Source organism: Bos taurus, chromosome 8 (assembly GCF_002263795.3).
Source record: "Bos taurus isolate L1 Dominette 01449 registration number 42190680 breed Hereford chromosome 8, ARS-UCD2.0, whole genome shotgun sequence".
Classification (NCBI taxonomy): domain Eukaryota; kingdom Metazoa; phylum Chordata; class Mammalia; order Artiodactyla; family Bovidae; genus Bos; species Bos taurus.
The window spans coordinates 12,772,582-12,789,635 of NC_037335.1; the positions used below are offsets into that span (position 1 = coordinate 12,772,582).

The 17,054-nt window shown below is 38.3% G+C and overlaps 1 long non-coding RNA gene across 3 annotated transcripts; it reads left to right on the forward strand.

Annotated features, from left to right (window-relative positions):
* The first annotated feature begins 6,048 nt into the window (after positions 1-6,048).
* On the forward strand, positions 6,049-11,581 carry LOC112447773 (uncharacterized). 3 transcript variants are annotated; one of them, XR_003035961.2, is made up of 5 exons: positions 6,058-6,502; positions 6,634-6,723; positions 7,621-8,118; positions 9,533-9,667; positions 11,391-11,581. It is a non-coding gene; the product is annotated as an uncharacterized lncRNA (long non-coding RNA). The 3 variants fall into 3 exon arrangements; XR_009495513.1 differs by having other exon boundaries at positions 6,049-6,502; positions 6,634-8,118; XR_009495514.1 differs by lacking the exon at positions 6,634-6,723 and having other exon boundaries at positions 6,060-6,502.
* The last annotated feature ends 5,473 nt before the right edge of the window (positions 11,582-17,054 follow it).

A 17,054-nucleotide genomic window follows, 5' to 3' on the forward strand; every position in this document is an offset into this window, starting at 1 on the left:
GCTCTGTCTAGGAGACATATATGCAGTTCTGATATCCTGCCTCTTTTGCCTTTCATCCTACCCAGTTGCATGGAGTTCAGTTTAGTTCAGTTATTGAGTCCTGTGACCTTTGTGACCCTTTGTGCCATGGACTGCAGCATGCCAGGCTTCCTGTCCTTCAGCATCTCCTGGAGTTACTCAAACTCATGTCCATTGAGTTGGTGATGCCATCCAACCATCTCATCCTCTGTTGCTCTCTTCTCCTCCAGTCTTCAATCTTTCCCAGCATCAGGGTCTTTTCCAGTGAGTCTGTTCTTTGCATCAGGTGTCCAACATATTGGAGTTTCAGTGTCAGCATCAGTCCATCCAATGAACATTTAGGGCTGATTTCCTTTAGGGTAGACTGGTTGGTTATCCTTGCAGTCTAAGGGACTCTCAAGAGTCTTCTCCAACACCACACTTCAAAAGCATCAATTCTTCAGCACTCAATTTTCTTTATAGTCCAGTTTTCACATCCATACATAACTACTGGAAAAACCATAGCTTTGACTAGATGGACATTTGTTGGCAAAGTAATATCTCTGCTTTTTAATATGCTGTTAAGTTGGTCATAGCTTTTCTTCCAAGGAGCAAGTGTCTTTTAATTTCATGGCTACAGTCACCATCTGCAGTGATTTTGGAGACCAAAAAAATAAAGTCTGTCATGGTTTCCATTGTTTCCCCATCTATTTGCCATGAAATGATTGGACTGAATGCCATGATCTTAGTTTTTGAACGTTGAGTTTCAAGCCAACATTTTTACTCTCCTCTTTCACTTTCATCAAGAAGCTCTTTAGTTCCTCTTTGCTTTCTGCCTAAGGGTGGTATCATCTGCATAACTGATTTTATTGGTATTTCTCCCAGCAATCTTGATTGCAGCTGGTGCTTCATCCAACCCAACATTTCGCATGATGTACTTTGCATATAAGTTTAAAAAGCAATGTGACAATATACAGCTTTGATGTACTCCTTTCACAATTACAAACCAGTCCATTGTTCCATGTATGGTTCTAACTGTTGCCTCTTGACTGGCATACACATTTCTCAGGAGGCAGGAAAGGTGGTCTTGTATTCCCATTTCTTTAAGAATTTTCCATAGGTACATAGAGATCCTTCTGCATTTTTAGATATCTAATATCTTCTGCCAGCATTCAGTAGCTTCTTTTTTTTTTAATTTTTACCACATATAGATGTATTTCTGATGTTTGTGGGAGGAGGTAAGCTCTGCATCCTTTTAGCTTGACATCTTGATTGGAGCCCTTGTGCTTCCAATAGTAACACTTCTAGTGTCCATCTTGCTTTATACAGATTGGATAATGTATTATATAATCATTCTCTAATTTTAGTTTAAAACTGCTATCCCAGAGTTCTTTGCCTTTCTTTGGCTCTCTTTTCATGTCTATTTTCTGTGTTAGGATCACATCTTCTGTTTTTGTTTTCTTCATTTGAAATTATCTCTTTACAGTATTTCTTTGTCTAATTAGCTATTGAAGGCTTCTTCTTATAATATTTAAGCTCTATACATAAAATGATAGTTGTACATATTTTTCCAATGTATTCTTTTCTTTTAATTATGATTGACTTGGAGGCATTACTACTTTTAATATTGTTATTACCAGTGCTTCCAGCATCACAATAACTGTTTTTATGTTGTCGAGTCTGTCAGTCTTCCAGTATGCTGATTTCTAACATAGAAAGTCATGTATCCTGTGATGTTAGCTGAATGTTCTCAGTTTAGGAGCTTTAAAAACTTACTGTATTCACATTAAATCTGAAATCACTGTTTGTGTTTTTATGGGATAAGAATCCCAAGTTTTTCCTTCTTTCAATTCTGATTCTCCCAGCACTTTTTAAAATAAATCTTTTAAAGTTTACTTTTATTTATTTTTATTTTGTGGCTGTGCTGAGCTGCATGAAAGTGAAAGTGAAGCCGCTCAGTCTTGTCCAACTCTTTGTGACCCCATGGACTGTAGCCTATCAGGCTCCTCTGTCCATGGGGTTTTCCAGGCAAGAGTACAGGAGTGGGTTTCCATTTCCGACCCAGGGATAGAACCCCAGTCTCCCACATTGCAGGCAGACGGTTTACCCTCTGAGCCACCAGGGAAGCCCCATATGGGGGTGCTGAGCTGCATATGGGATCTTAATTCCCCAACCAGAGGTCAAACCCAGGCCTCCTGCGTCAGTGGTGTTGTGTCTTAGTCACTGCACTGCAAGGAAATTTCCCCACCACTGTTAATTTACTAATTCTTGTTAAGTCATTGATTCATATAACCTCTGATTTTACAGAATTATTATTTAGAATAAGGGGAGCCCTTTTTAAGCAGAAATAATTTATATTTTACTATTGTACATATATTTCAGCTAAGTTTTTCCTCTGCATATTTTATTTTCATTGATCACAGAGTGATATGTGAGTAAAAAGATAACTGTCTAATAACTGGATGAGTTAATGAGCCCTGATGGTTAATATGGTAGAGATGCCAGAGCAGTTTAACCATCTTAACATCCATATCTTAACTATGGAAAAAAGGAAATTATGAAACATTTAAGAGCAAGATATAATCAAATGCGTGTATTGAGCCCAAAGCTAATTTGCTTTATTTGTTCATAAGTTTCTATAGTGTGTGTGTTTTTTTTTTTTAATCCCATTCCAGAAGTCACCTGAGGATTTTTTTTTTTTTTTTATCACTTGCGATAAAGATTCTGATTCCTTTTTTGACATTTAACTGCTAACAACTTTCAAGCTCCATCCCTCTTTTTATTCTTTATCTGGACAATCTGATAAAAAACAAAACAAAACAAAAAAAAAACTAAGTGTTCCCTCCCATGACTGCAGTGTAAAGTTCAGAATGCTCAACCTCACCCCAGAAGCTTCAGCCTTTTTACCCGCAATCACCATAACACTCTAAGTCAGTCAGCCTGTCCTTCCCTCTCAAACCATATTTGGAAATACTTAGAAGGAAATATTTTATTAGCTTCTTGATACATGTGTGGCATCACCAATCTCAGTATCTAAACCAATTTGAGGATCCATCCTGCCCATGTGGAGATAACTAGAATACACTCAGTTTGATCTCTCTAGTAGTGACCAGGTACAATTCTGACCAATCAGTTGTTACTGATTATTAAGTCTGAATTACCATTTACCCAAGTGGTTTGTTTACTTTCTATCTCTTTTATTTATTTATTTATTTATTTTAATTTAAAAAGTAAGTTTTAACTGAAGAGAAAAATTATAATCATTACCTTGCCCAATAAGTTGGTAAGTCCTTCTTTATTGAAAGATTAAAAAAAAAAAAAAGTTCTAAAAGTAATTTATTTATTTTGTGCAAGGAAGAGAATGGTAATAAGAAAATAATAGAAAATAGATATGAGTGATGTGAGAAACTGATGAATTATACAGAGCCTGTAAATACTTTTGGGGATATCCAGAGAAATCACACATAAGATGAACCTGCTGCTGCTGCTGCTAAGTTGATTCAGTCGCGTCCGACTCTGTGCAACCCCATAGACGGCAGCCCACCAGGCTTCCCCATCCCTGGGATTCTCCAGGCAAGAACACTGGAGTGGGTTGCCATTTCCTTCTCCAATACATGAAAGTGAAAAGTGAAAGCAAAGTCGCTCAGTCGTGTCCGACTCTTGCGACCCCATGGATTGCAGCCTACCAGGCTCCTCCGTCCATGGGATTTTCCAGGCAAGAGTACTGGAGTGGGGTGCCATTGCCTTCTCTGGAGATGAACCTAGGCAACTTCAAAGACTTTTTAGTGTTTTGAAAAAAGGAAGAAGATACTGACATTAATGTGGGTTTTATAAAGCCTTTATGCAAAGAAGTGGGTGTTAAGAAGCAGGAAGATACTTGTTTTATAATTCTATGAAATTAAAAATCCTGGGCATATTACCTTATTCTTTGATGAAAATAAAGAAAAAAAATCCTCAATTTTCTTTTTTCTCCTTTCTTCTTTCATTCGTTTTTTCCTTCTCTGTTTATGTTTACATATATGGCCCTTATTCCATGAGTGACTTGAATTCACTTAATAGAAAATTCAATAACATAAAATTTGCTCTCTGTGACTTATTGCAGTTTCCCCCCCAAATGGTGTCCTTGCTAAATTATAATAAATTTCAAAATTTCGAAATAAAGTTTAAAAGGGAAGTTTGTTCTTATTTACCATATTACCCATAAATAGGAGTGAAGCAAGTTCAAATGACAAGATCAATATTCAGAAGCAGAGATTTGAATATAACCAATTAGGTTTCAATCCTTCTCTCATCTTTGAAATTCAGTTTGTAAAAGTTAGTTTAAGGGTTTTACTTCCATATTTCTAGTCCTCATTCCATTCATCAGTGGCACTGATGTGTCTGTCTAGCCTTTTATCTCTAGTATTTCATACTGTTTTATCTGAACAAACAGTTTCACTTGGAGGAATTTTAGATACATGTGTTTTTACGTATATCTATGTATGTGTATAAATATCTGTGTGAATATATATGCATATGTGTGTATGTACATATACACTAATTATGTAAGGAAAAAACACCATAACTTAGTCCATTACTTTTCCTGGTGCGTTACTTTACATCACTCCATTTTTAATTGTGAAATGATAAAGTCTATTTTCTCCTTCACTATTTTTCTTCCTATTTCTCCTAAATCTTGTATGTCTGTTCATTGCAAAGGAAGGAAAGCAGTGTTGCCTTTGCACATATGACTTTTTAATATAAATTTATTTATTTTAATTGGAGATTAATTACTTTACAATATGGTATTGGTTTTGCCATACATCAACATGAATCCGCCACGGGTGTACACATGTTCCCCATCCTGAACCCCCCTCTCTCCTCCCTCCCTGTACCATCCAACTGACTTTACAGTTTAATTGGAACATCACTTTTGAAAGCTTCACTATGTTTTTCTTAGGACTGCAGTTTCTAAAATGCAAACATGGCTGTCTGATAGATTCAGAAGGCTAAGAAGTTGATAAATGTATTAAAATTAATTTAATCTTGCGATATAGAGAAGCTTTGCTGTTGAGCCAAACTTAATCTGTTCAATCTCCTCTAGAGGCCAGAAAATGCTTCACTGAAGGACGTCAAGAAGGTTGGCTTTCTGCAACATTATCTCAGACACTGTCTACATATGTTTGAATCTTCACATACTGTAAACACGGGATACACACACACACACACACATACATACACATACTGAAAAATAATACATATTTGCTTTTAGAAATTTGATTGTTTTCAAATGTGTTATGACATATAGTTGTAAAATTGCCCAGTGGTTTCTAAAAGAGAAAATAATTTTACTGTTAAAAAAGTGTTTTTCAAGTTTTTGTTTCTTCTTTACATCAAAGGTAGGATATGAGGGGAAAAAAAGAGGATTGTATTTTCAAACTGTCATTTAGATATGAGTCTGAAAATTGTTGCTATTGTAAAATAAAGGAACAGGGGAAATTGGCATATATACAGTTCAAGGAAGAATTTGGTTAAATGGTCACCTGTCACGCTTTAGAGAATTTTTGAAACTTAGACTGGGAATTTTAGATCTGATTTTTCTCAATCGTACCTCGGGATCCTTATTAAGGTTTTTCCTGACTGCACTGCACAAAGGTCATAATCATACCTCTATACTTTTGGTTGTAGGGGAAACAATTAGTACATTTTTGGAAGGGTAGTGGGTAAATGTATTTCAAGGGCTACTAAAATGTTCAAAGTCTCATTGCATGATCTAACTTGTAAGAATGGAGCAAAATATTACAGTGAGAAGGAAAAGAACATGTAACATAAATGTTATGTTTTTCATATTAAAATATTTTCATTCAAATTAATTGAAATTGAGAATATCATGGCATATGAAGACATGACATATTAAGCCACTAAAGTTTTTCACATGCTACTTAAAACTATATACACATCTCTTTTTTAAGATGAAAGCAAGACAAAATATATAAATATATAAGTTCCATCTCAGTGGCTAAAAAGTTGTTTCCTGAAGGTGATGTGCAGGAGGATATAGTGATTTAGGGTATTTTTGACTAGGAGGATAACTTTTTCCCAAACCAAATATTCATGCATGTCCAAATAGAGATGTAGTTAAAAGGGTGTGATATAATGTGGGTATGTGAGAGCATTTCCTTTGTGAAAAATAAACTACTGCTGAGAGACAGTTGGTTTAGGTAAACTTAATCTGGGACTGCAGAATTCTGGGGAGTAACTGACGAGGTAAAGAAAGCTCCAGACCTGGGCAACATTCCGACCCCAACAGTCAAACCTAGAGTAAAGGAATATTGGAAGTTGTACCCATGATATCTTAGAGGTTTACAAGTGGATTGTACTCAGTCACATCTGAGCACCATGGACAGACCACCCACCTGCAGCATCAGTCCACCCTGCCTTAAAAAACCAACTGCAATGAAATACTTTTGAATGGAGAAGCATCTGGAAATTGAGGATATCAGAGAAACTGCTTGCTGATGCAGAGGTGAGTTTTGGGGTATCCCTACTTGGACAGAGATTGGGCTGATTGAGATAAGCTTTCTATGAGGAGGAATGGGGTATAGAACTCTCAAGTTACTCAGTGGAGAAAGGCTGAAGTTACCATTTTCCTTCTAGAGGAGACCAATTATGCCTGAGGAAACAGAGCCTGCAAATAACCAAATGACTGCTCTGTGGGAGCCCCAGGCTAACCACAATTTTCATGAGGTAATTATGCCATAAATTTTTCTGTCTACCTGAGCAATGGCTTCTGCCTTTTATGTTGGTTTATTTCTTACCTGGAATGATTCAGGAAGTGGAGGGTAGAATGAGAAATCATCTAACCCTGAAGAAGAAGGGAATGCAGCCCAGAAAGTTATTGCCTAACAGGAAGCTAGGATTTCCTTCAACTTTTAAAAGACTGGACTAAAGAAGACATGGATATCAGTAGAAATTCTCTTTAGTGGTAACCATTATGATGAAACCTGAAATTATGCATTGGGAAAAATAAATTATAAATAGGTGGATAGATAGATTTCTTCCGGTTTTATACTAAGATCATGAGGCTATTTTCTCAAAGGGGACAAAAATGTTTTAAGACACTCTACTGGGTGAGGGGTGTGAAGAAGAGGATAAGCCACACTGACTTGGGTAGTGTATGAAGCTGTGGGAGCCAGAGATTTAGCTGAAAACAGAAAAGACTTTAGAGGTTAACTGTCAGAGGCAAAAATAACTGTCAGATGGTACTTGAGAGTATTGGGAGGGGCACAGAATAGAGCCCGCGTAAGAGTTCCACAGGCACTGGCTGCTCTCAGGGAGAAACCCATTTCCAACCTAGTCTGAAGCATGTCTGGCTCTATGCGCTGGTGAGTCTCCTAGCAATAGTGTCTGGGAATAAAGAAGATTAGAAGAAAAGAAGGAAACATTTCTCTTCCTCACCAGGCTTTCACAAGAAATTAAGTCTGCATGTGGAAGTCTCCATCATGGTGCCTAAAAAAGAAAAGAAAATGAAGTCACTCGGTTTTGTCTAAAAATTTTTATAAATATTCAGTATCTGTGTTGTGGGGCGGGGGGTGAGGTGTACAAACATAAAGATTCATTTGCTTTCCACTTTTTTCTTCTTAGCTATCCTGACCACAAGATGATGCCCATGCTATCGTCTGGAGATAGCTTGATCAAAAACACTACTGCTGTGGAGATGATGATTCTTATCTCCTATAATACCTGTACCTTTCCTCTGTCCAACCATTAAAGGGAGCAGTTGCTTAAAGATGTATTATGTGCAGGTCCAGATGTTACAGAATACACAGATGAGTTAGAGGCAGGATTCAATACTCAGGAACTCTTGGTGTTCTGGGGGACACTTCCCTGCCCTCTGCTTACTTGTGTGCACTGTGCATTTTCGGCCCCCAACATGATACCCATGTGGAAAAGGATGACATCGAGCAAAGAGCATAGGTGGAAACTTGTTCTCCCCACAACACACCCTCAGCTGCTTTTGACTCCAAAGTTTAAAGAGAGAAGACTTGCTTCCAATGGCTGGCGCCACTCAGCATCCACATCCTGGGTTCATAGAGAGGTGCACAGGAAGGAGGAAAGCAGGTGGCTTTCTAGGGGAATAAGGTAAGGGCTTGAGGACAAAGAGGCTCATTTTGAACTGGGCTCAGCAAACTCTGTCAATCCAACAGCGATACTCGCATATCTGAGAGGCCAAGTAAAAGTCTCAGCTTGGGTTTCTCTGGCTTCCTCAGATATTGGAGTTTTCATGTGAATTACTAAGGATTGTCCAGTTTTACCTAAGGGGAAAAAAATGTTTCCAAAACGCATCAAGGTTATCTTGAAGCCGAATCTTATTATTTCCTAATTTTCATTAGTACCATGAGTGCAAAAGTGCTAATAAGCAGGACATATTTTTAAAATGAGCTATGGAGAGAAGGATACTGCAACTTTTGAAAAAGGGAATAGAGAGACCTGTGGATTATATGGGAGCCAGGGAGTATGGCTGTGATTTACAAATGGAACTCTGGATAGATAGACTCTACAGCTTGATCTGAGTCTATAGACTCTACAGATTGATATGTTTATCTACTGTGATAAACACAGGGTAACTCCACGAGTGGAGTGTGTAGCCCCCTTGCTCTCAGAACAGTATTTCAGCAGGGCCATGGTTTATCCACGGAATGGCTAGAGGGTTTGGGACCAATTTCTGGTTAGGTTAAGTACTAAATAATTTTCTACCCAAAAAGGTAGAAGATGCAATAAAACAGGAAAACTTGCTGCTTTGGCTATATGATACATAGTATATAACATGTATCACTCATGTTGCAGTCACAGTACTGGAAGCTAAGGATTACCTATTTGAAATTTAACCTAAGAATGTCTTTTAGGTGTGTGTTAATTGAGACTTTTTCCCATTTGTTTCTACTCTCATTAGCCCAGGGCTGCTAGGTTCTTGGAGAAGGAAATAGCAACCCACTCCATTGTTCTTGCCTGGGGAATCCCAGGGATGGAGGAGCCTGGTGGGCTGCCTTCTATGGGATCGCACAGAGTCAGACATGACTGAAGTGACTTAGCAGCAGCAGCAGCAGCAGCTAGGTTCTTAAAGAGATAATAAAGAAAGAGGTATCAAATTAGCAAGGAATTAAAATAGTAACATTTGTGTACAGATACCCAGGAATCAGTGACTTTTAAAGGAACAATAACAGAAATAACTAAGATGACTAACGGTCAGAGGAGAAAAAGAGGACAAAACAGAGAGAAGGGAAAAGGTGGGAAGAAGCGATTTTAGAAGAGAGAAGAAGCAGAAACCCCTAGAGGAGAAGTAGGCTCCTGGGTCAGGGCAGAGCTGGGCTGTAACACACACTGAAATGGAGGGTGATGGTCTAGTCACACAACCTCCTGTGAGTCTAGTGTGCAGAGTGGACCAGGATTGGCCTTTCATTGTGTCTTGGTAGCAGGAAGGAAAGAGCACTTCTGTTCAATGGCATTTCTGGGAAAGAAAAAATGAAAGTAAAAAATGTGTTCTCTCTCTCCTCAGATGACACAGGCATAGGAAATTAAATGGTAGTGAATGAGTAATGCTAAAGCCTAGAAGCAGCAGTGGTAGAGAAGCAGAGAGACGCCCAAGTGCTAAACCAGCAGCCCAGGAGATGCACACCTTGCTGGACAATTAGTAAGTCCTTCCTAGGAGGGAAATCTAAGTCCATCTAGAAATCTGATTTCGGCCCAGACTGTGACTTCTGCCACTGATGCTAATGGTCCCTGTTGAGACATTTCTGGTAAAGGAGAGACACTGGCTTCCTTATGGACATTCACATATGCAGGATAAATGTGGAATTCATGACCAGTAGAGATTTATAGCTGCTCAAGGTAATTATTTCTGAGAATGTTTGGTCTGAGTGTTCCCTGTGAAGTGAAAGTGTTAGTTGCTCAGACATGTCTGACTCTTTATGGCCCATGGACTGTAGCCTGCCAGGCTCCTCTGTCCATGGAGTTCTTCAGGCAAGAACACTGGAGTGGGTTGCCATGCTGTCCTCGAGGGGATCTTCCCAACCCAGGGGTCAGACCCAGGTTTTCTGCACTGCAGGATTTTTTGCTGTTTGAGGCACCAGGGAAGCCCAAGTATTTCTTAGACACTCAAAGGAGGTTCCCTGGGAATTTCAGCTGTATCACTGAATGGAGAGTTCTCTTCATTGAGTAACTGATTACCATGTGGAACTCTTATTCCATATGAAAATACATGAGCTTTTGTCCCAGCTCTCACAGTCCAAGGGTTGTGAGCAACAGTTACCAAGAACAGAAGTTAGCAGCCTTGACAGTCTTGTCTTTCTGTGAGTACTTTCCTCTGAAGCAATCTTGAACACCCTGTGAGAGGGAAAAAAATCTTTTTCCTCTTTCAAGGAGTCTTTGATAACTTCTTCGAGATTTCTCACTTGGAGGTATGACTACTCTATGCACACTGTTCAAGTTTATATCCTCAAAGTAATGGAGGCCAGAGACCAGAATATAGCCAGAACCCAAGAGTGTGGGAAAGGCAGCCACGAGTTACAGACCCCTGAGCCCTCAGGCTTGCAAAGGCTGAAGGATCCTGACTTGTGGTGTCCCACTGCAGTAGCCCTCAGATAGCAGAGAGCCCTTGGTGTAACAAGAAACAGAAGGGCTTGGATTTAATATTTCCCAATTGCCTGGGTCCAGGAAGAAAGACATATTGCCTTCCTTGACAAGGGAGCAATAATATCCCCAAGAATCTAAAAAGAAATGATACAACACAGAAACAGACTTAGGAGAACAAACTTATGGCTGTCATGGGGGTAAGGATGGAGGGAAGGGATAGGGAATTTTGGATGGACATGTACACACTGCTATATTTAAAATGGATAACCAACAAGGACTTACTGTATAGCACAGGGAACTCTGCTCAATGTCATGTGGCAGCCTGAATGGGAGGGGAGTTTGCAGGGGGCCATGGCTACGTGGATATGTATGGCTGTGTCCCTTTGCTGTCCACCTGAACCCGTTACAGTGTTGTTAATTGGCCATGCTCCAATTCCAAATACAAAGCTTAAACAAATAATATCCCCAAATGAGAACAGCCAAGCCCTCTCAGGGTGAGAAATCCACAGGGTATCCCTGATCTTTTCAGGACCAAGAATTTGGAATTGTGGCGGAGACATTTTTTAGATAAGCAAATATGCAGTTAGAATAAGTGACATCTCTCAACAAGAAGATTCTCTGTTATTAGCCTCTGCAGGAATCAGTTCTTTTAAATGTTAGAGATGCCAAAGTAATCAGATTGAGAAAGGACCAAATTTGTTAAGAGTTCTTCTATTAACTCACTTGGCTCTAAAATATATTTCCTTAGTAACGTGTTTTATTTTTGCATATTTTGGATACAGGGTCAAGAATGGGAATCTGACCACCCAACCTAAGATTCTCATCTATAAAGAGGCCACCCTGCCTCACCAGCTGAGGTCACCATCTTGAACTCATAAAGGTTCAGAAGAGAACACAAGCCCTGTGTTCAGGTCAAGAGCTTGGAATCAGTCACACTTGAATAAAAATTCAAATGCTTTTACTAGTTATTAGACCTCGTGTGATTGTCTTACTTCCCTAGATACAAGCAATTGTTGTAAAACATACCCCACATGTACCCCAAACATGTACTGTATATAGTATATTTCCAAAATGGTAGTTTTGTTATTTGTCATAATAATGCTTTTTGGGATGACTCATGTATGACTCTATTAACATGAACCATCCAGAAAAAAACAAATTTATAGAGATGGTTGGTTTCCTGGGGCTGGGGATATGAGCTGGGATTGGTTGCAAATGGGCTTAGTGGAATTTTATGGGATTAACATTTTAAAACTGTTTTGTGGTAATGCTTGTCCAATTCTGCAAATTTACTTAAAAAATATTGAATTGCACTCTTAGAATAATTTTCTGGTACATCCCTAGAAAGCTGTTAAAACTGATTTAAAGAAGAAAATCACTCAGGTACATTCAGTGAAGGAAATACATTGGCTGTTGTGATCAAGAACAAGGGTAAGGGGACAGTTAGATACAGTTTGCAGAAAGACTGCCTTGCTAATAAGCCTTAGCTGAGGCTGAGCTCCAGTTCAGAAGGTAAGAGGTAGCTTTGTGTGAACTGGGCTAACAGCTCACTGGCTAAACACATAGGTATCTGGACCACAATCCTGCCATGTATCTCTCAGCTGTGTGATCTTGAAAAAGGTACCTACCATGTTACATGCTTCTGAAGAGAGAATAATGCACACTGTTATAGAGACAAAAATAATGTTCATTTTCTGGCAAATGAACAAATAAGTTAGCTGTTATTAACCAATTGTAGATGGCTGGTCAGTTGGGAGGTTTATGATGATTCAATGAGTATGTTTGTGGTTAAACCTATGCACATACATCTGATTCTTTCCTCAGGATAAATTCATAAAGATAACACTAGAGTTCATTAAAAATACATACTTTTAGGTATTTGATACCTCTTGACAAATCAGGAAATGCTCAGTCACATAGCTAAGTATATGGAGACTGGAAAGAATAATGTACTATCTAACAAAAATTCTATTTTGCTGTATAAGGGAAGGGGCTAAGCTCTTTCATCTTTTTAGTCCCCAAATTATTGACAATAATGTTTTATACACATTAAAAAAAATCTGTTTGATTGCACTGGGTCTTAATGGTGACGTGGGATCTTTGGTTGTGCCATGAGAACTCCTAGCTGTCGCATGTGGGATCTCGTTTTCTGACCAGGGATCAAACCTGGGCCCCCTGCACTGGGAGTGAGGAATCTCAGCCACTGAACCACCAGGGAAGTCGCTTGTTTTGCACTTCTAATTAGATGTTCATTGAATGAATGACTGACTAAATCTTCCAGAGACAAGGATGACTTAGTAATTGGATAATTTCTTTAGTGACCAGAGGTACATAGGCAGTTCAGTGAAGCCTGTGTGTAGTTTCCTCCTTGAAGGTTTCACTCCTGAAGTGGAAAGGTCTGACTCTCCAGAGAAAATATTGGAAAAGAAACTGCAGATGAGTGATTATGTTGCAAGGGCAATATCTCCTCCAACTCTTGGGTTCTCTGTGATTCTCTTTTCTGTTAGTCACCAAGAGGGAGCCATTTTATGCTTTTTGAGACAATTTAGCAACAGGAAAGGGACACAAATGATGAGTCAGTGATAATTAGAATATAAAATCACCAGTTGATAATGCATTAGACCTTCAATTGGTTAGACATAACTTTGAAGATGAGTGCAGTTTGATGTAGTTAACAAGTCTCCATGGTGCTTTCATAAATATGTATCCTGAAGTAGAATTATGAACACAGGAAACACGTATTATGTGTTCCAGGGTGTATTTTCAATTCTATCCTCCGTCGTTGGTGGCCTCTTTCCTACTCAGATGTATGCTGCCCTCTCACCCTTGTTCTTTTCTCTCCTTTCCCTCATAACACACTCTCAGACAAGCAATTGATATGTTACTCTTTTTTCTTAATTCTGTCCTTAGTATGCTTCTAAATGTTTTGAACAGAAAGTTGATTGTGTATCTATGTATATACACATATACATATATATGGATATAAAATATGTATATACATAGACATATTTTAGATTACTAAGGAGTATGCATAGTTGTACATTATATATAATTATACTTTTTATTCAGTTCAGTTCAGTCACTCAGTCGTGTCTGACTCTTTGCAACCCCATGAACTGCAGCACACCAGGCCTCCCTGTCCATCACCAGCTCCCAGAGTTCACCCAAACTCATGTCCATCGAGTCGGTGATACCATCCATCCGTCTTGTCCTCTGTCATTCCCTTCTCCTCCTGCCCACAATCACTCCCAGAATCAGAGACTTTACCAATGAATCAACTCTTCACATGAGGTGGCCAAAGTATTGGAGTTTCAGTTTTAGCATCAGTCCTTCCAAAGAACACCCAGGACTGATCTCCTTTAGAATGGATTGGTTGGATCTTCTTGCAGTCCAAGGGACTCTCAAGAGTCTTCTCCAACACCACAGTTCAAAAGCATCAATTCTTCGGCGCTCAGCTTTCTTCACAGTCCAACTCTCACACCCATACATGACCACAGGAAAAACCATAGCCTTGACCAGACGGACCTTTGTTGGCAAAGTAATGTCTCTGCTTTTGAATATGCTATCTACGTTGGTCATAACTTTCCTTCCAAGGAGTAAACGTTTTTTAATTTCATGGCTGCAATCACCATCTGCAGTGATCTGGAGTGATTTGGCCATAAAGAGTTCATGATCTGATACTTCTTATTATATAGACATTAATATGAAATCCATATGTATACAACTCATGAGAATGTGTATGTGTGTGTAGTTGAAGACATAAATGAAAAAAGACTTTTCTTCAATTTCACTTGATTTCAATTGATTTCTGTTTTATTTTCAGAAATATTTTTCAGTGTTAATAAGTGTCATGATTCATTATAAATGGTCAGATAGAAGATAATATTTTAACTTGAAAACATGTAAGTTTACCTATATTCACAGTCTTTAAAGTAGTTCATAAAACTGAAAAATTGATTAAGAAAATATATTTTTATAGAAAGCAAGAGAGCCAACATTGGTATTTTATGTGAACCCACTAGTGAGGAGAATGCTGTGCCCCTGCTCACAAGGACTTCTTAAGTATGTTGCCTGCCTGGAAGGTCAAACAAAACCAGTTTTTTTTTAAAAAAAAACTTGATTTGATATATGCTTATAAAGAAGAAGAGATGACAGTCCTCAGCAGTCATGGCAATAACTTAATTTACTTAGGAGAGAGAGATAAGTGACAGGTAGAGAAAATTTCTCTCAAGACTTGGAGACCTTGAGATGAAAGGGAAACTCTTTTTTATATAACCAAAGGTCAGATCCTTAGTACTTTTTACAAGCCCTCCTTGATGATCTCTTTTTATTCATTGGTGTCAAAATGAAATTGAATAAGTCTTACTTTTTCTCTCAGTTTTAATGAAATCAGAAACTCCAGCACATGAGGCAAAAGACCAGAAGTACAAAACTGTGAAAAATGAGGCTCAGCTTATGATTTATTTACAATGATAAGTTAAGGATATGTGTCTTTATTGTACCTCTTTATAATTTAGGAAAATTTCTGTAGTTTTTGATGGTATCATGGATTTGGCCAGTTATTAATATTATAAAACTATAACATGTTCTTTCATCCTAAACTATGTTATTGACTATTAAGTGTCACTGTTTAGCATTATGGATCTTTTGTTTTATTAGAATGCTGTAGTCATTCGAGGAATCTCAAAAACAGTTACAGACTGTGATACATATTTTGACAGCTAAACATAGGATACTGGAACAACAGAGGGGAAAAAGTTGTATTGTTGGTTTTAGGGAAATCGTTTTTATGGAAATAGAATAGACCTCAATAATAAGAGGGCGATGTAGCTGCAGTGCAGGCATGAGGAGGAGAGGAAAGGAAAATGTGCTAGGCGCTGGCTTGGCCATGGGGAGTGTCTCCTTTTTATCTAATAGGAGATCATGAGAGTTTTAAGCAGTGTATTTACTTTTCATCATGTTTTAAGAGCATCTATATGGATTTAAAAAATGGAGACCAATAGGATAACGTTCTCCCTTGAAGTTCAGGAGCTTCACTGGTGATGTTTGAAACAAATGAATGTTAATCACCTCTAATTTTAAAAAAATAGTTTTGATATCTGAATATGTCCAACTCTGCCTATTAGATTCAAATCAATATTGAATAGTACAGAAGGGTAAAACTAAAGGTGGAAAAATCATCCCAGGAAAAAACATTAAAGCAAATGGGAGAGTATAGCAGGAGATCTGCAGGTCTGTTACTTTTATGCCTTTCCTCCAACTGAGGGATAGAATCCACATCTCTGTGTATCTCCCACATCAGCAGATGGTTTCTTTACCATTAGCACCACCTGGGAAGTCTTTTTCTCATGCTAGATTAGTCCCAATAAACAGTATATGAAGTTACCATAGATACTGTATCAGTTCAGTTCAGTGGCTCAGTCACGCCCGACTCTTTATGACCCCATGGACTGCAGCACGCCAGGCTTCCCTGTCCATCACCAAATCCCAGAGTTTACTCAAACTCATGTCCATCGGGTCGGTGATGCTATCCAACCATCTCATCCTCTGTCATCCCCTTCTCCTCCCACTTTCAATCTTTCCCAGCATCAAGGACTTTTCAAATGAGTCAGCTCTATGCATGAGGTGGCCAAAGTATTGGAGTTTCAGCTTCAACATCAGTCCTTCCAATGAACACCCAGGACTAATTTCCTTTAGGATAGACAGGTTGGATCTTCTTGCAGTCCAAGGGACTCTTTGGGAGTCTTCTCCAACACCACAGTTCAAAAGCATCAGTTCTTCGGTGCTCAGCTTTATTTATAGTCCAACTCTCACATCCATACATGACTACTGGAAAAGCCATAGCCTTGACTAGATGGACGTTTATTGGCAAAGTAATGTCTCTGCTTTTTAATATGCTGTCTAGGTTGGTCATAACGTTTCTTCCAAGGAGTAAGTGTCTTTTAATTTCATAGCTGCAATCACCATCTGCAGTGATTTTGTATAGTAAATAATATTTTACCCATCTTCACTAGAAATATTTGACCATACAAAAGTACTATTGTTCAGTTTTGGAGGAAAAAAAATGTTTCATAGACTTCTGTTTCTGCTCTCCTTACTGGCAATCCCTTGAAGTATGCTCAGGGTTAACCAGGATAACATTGCTGCATGGGTTAGAGGATTTTAGAATTACTTATTTAAAAAAATATATGCATATGTCTGTTTTTATGATTATACTTAATTACATGCATTACTTTGACTAATAAAGTTACTATGTAACATTAAGCCATTAAACATTTAACATTCCTTAAATTATTATGTACTTATTAATGCATCCTGTGCATCCAACTAATGTTAATATATTAGATGCTGCATATGATCTACAAGTCACTTTCCCCTTTATCTTCTGTGCCAAAAGTGAAAGATGTCATGATATTTATATAACTTTTAGTAAGATATTATCCTAA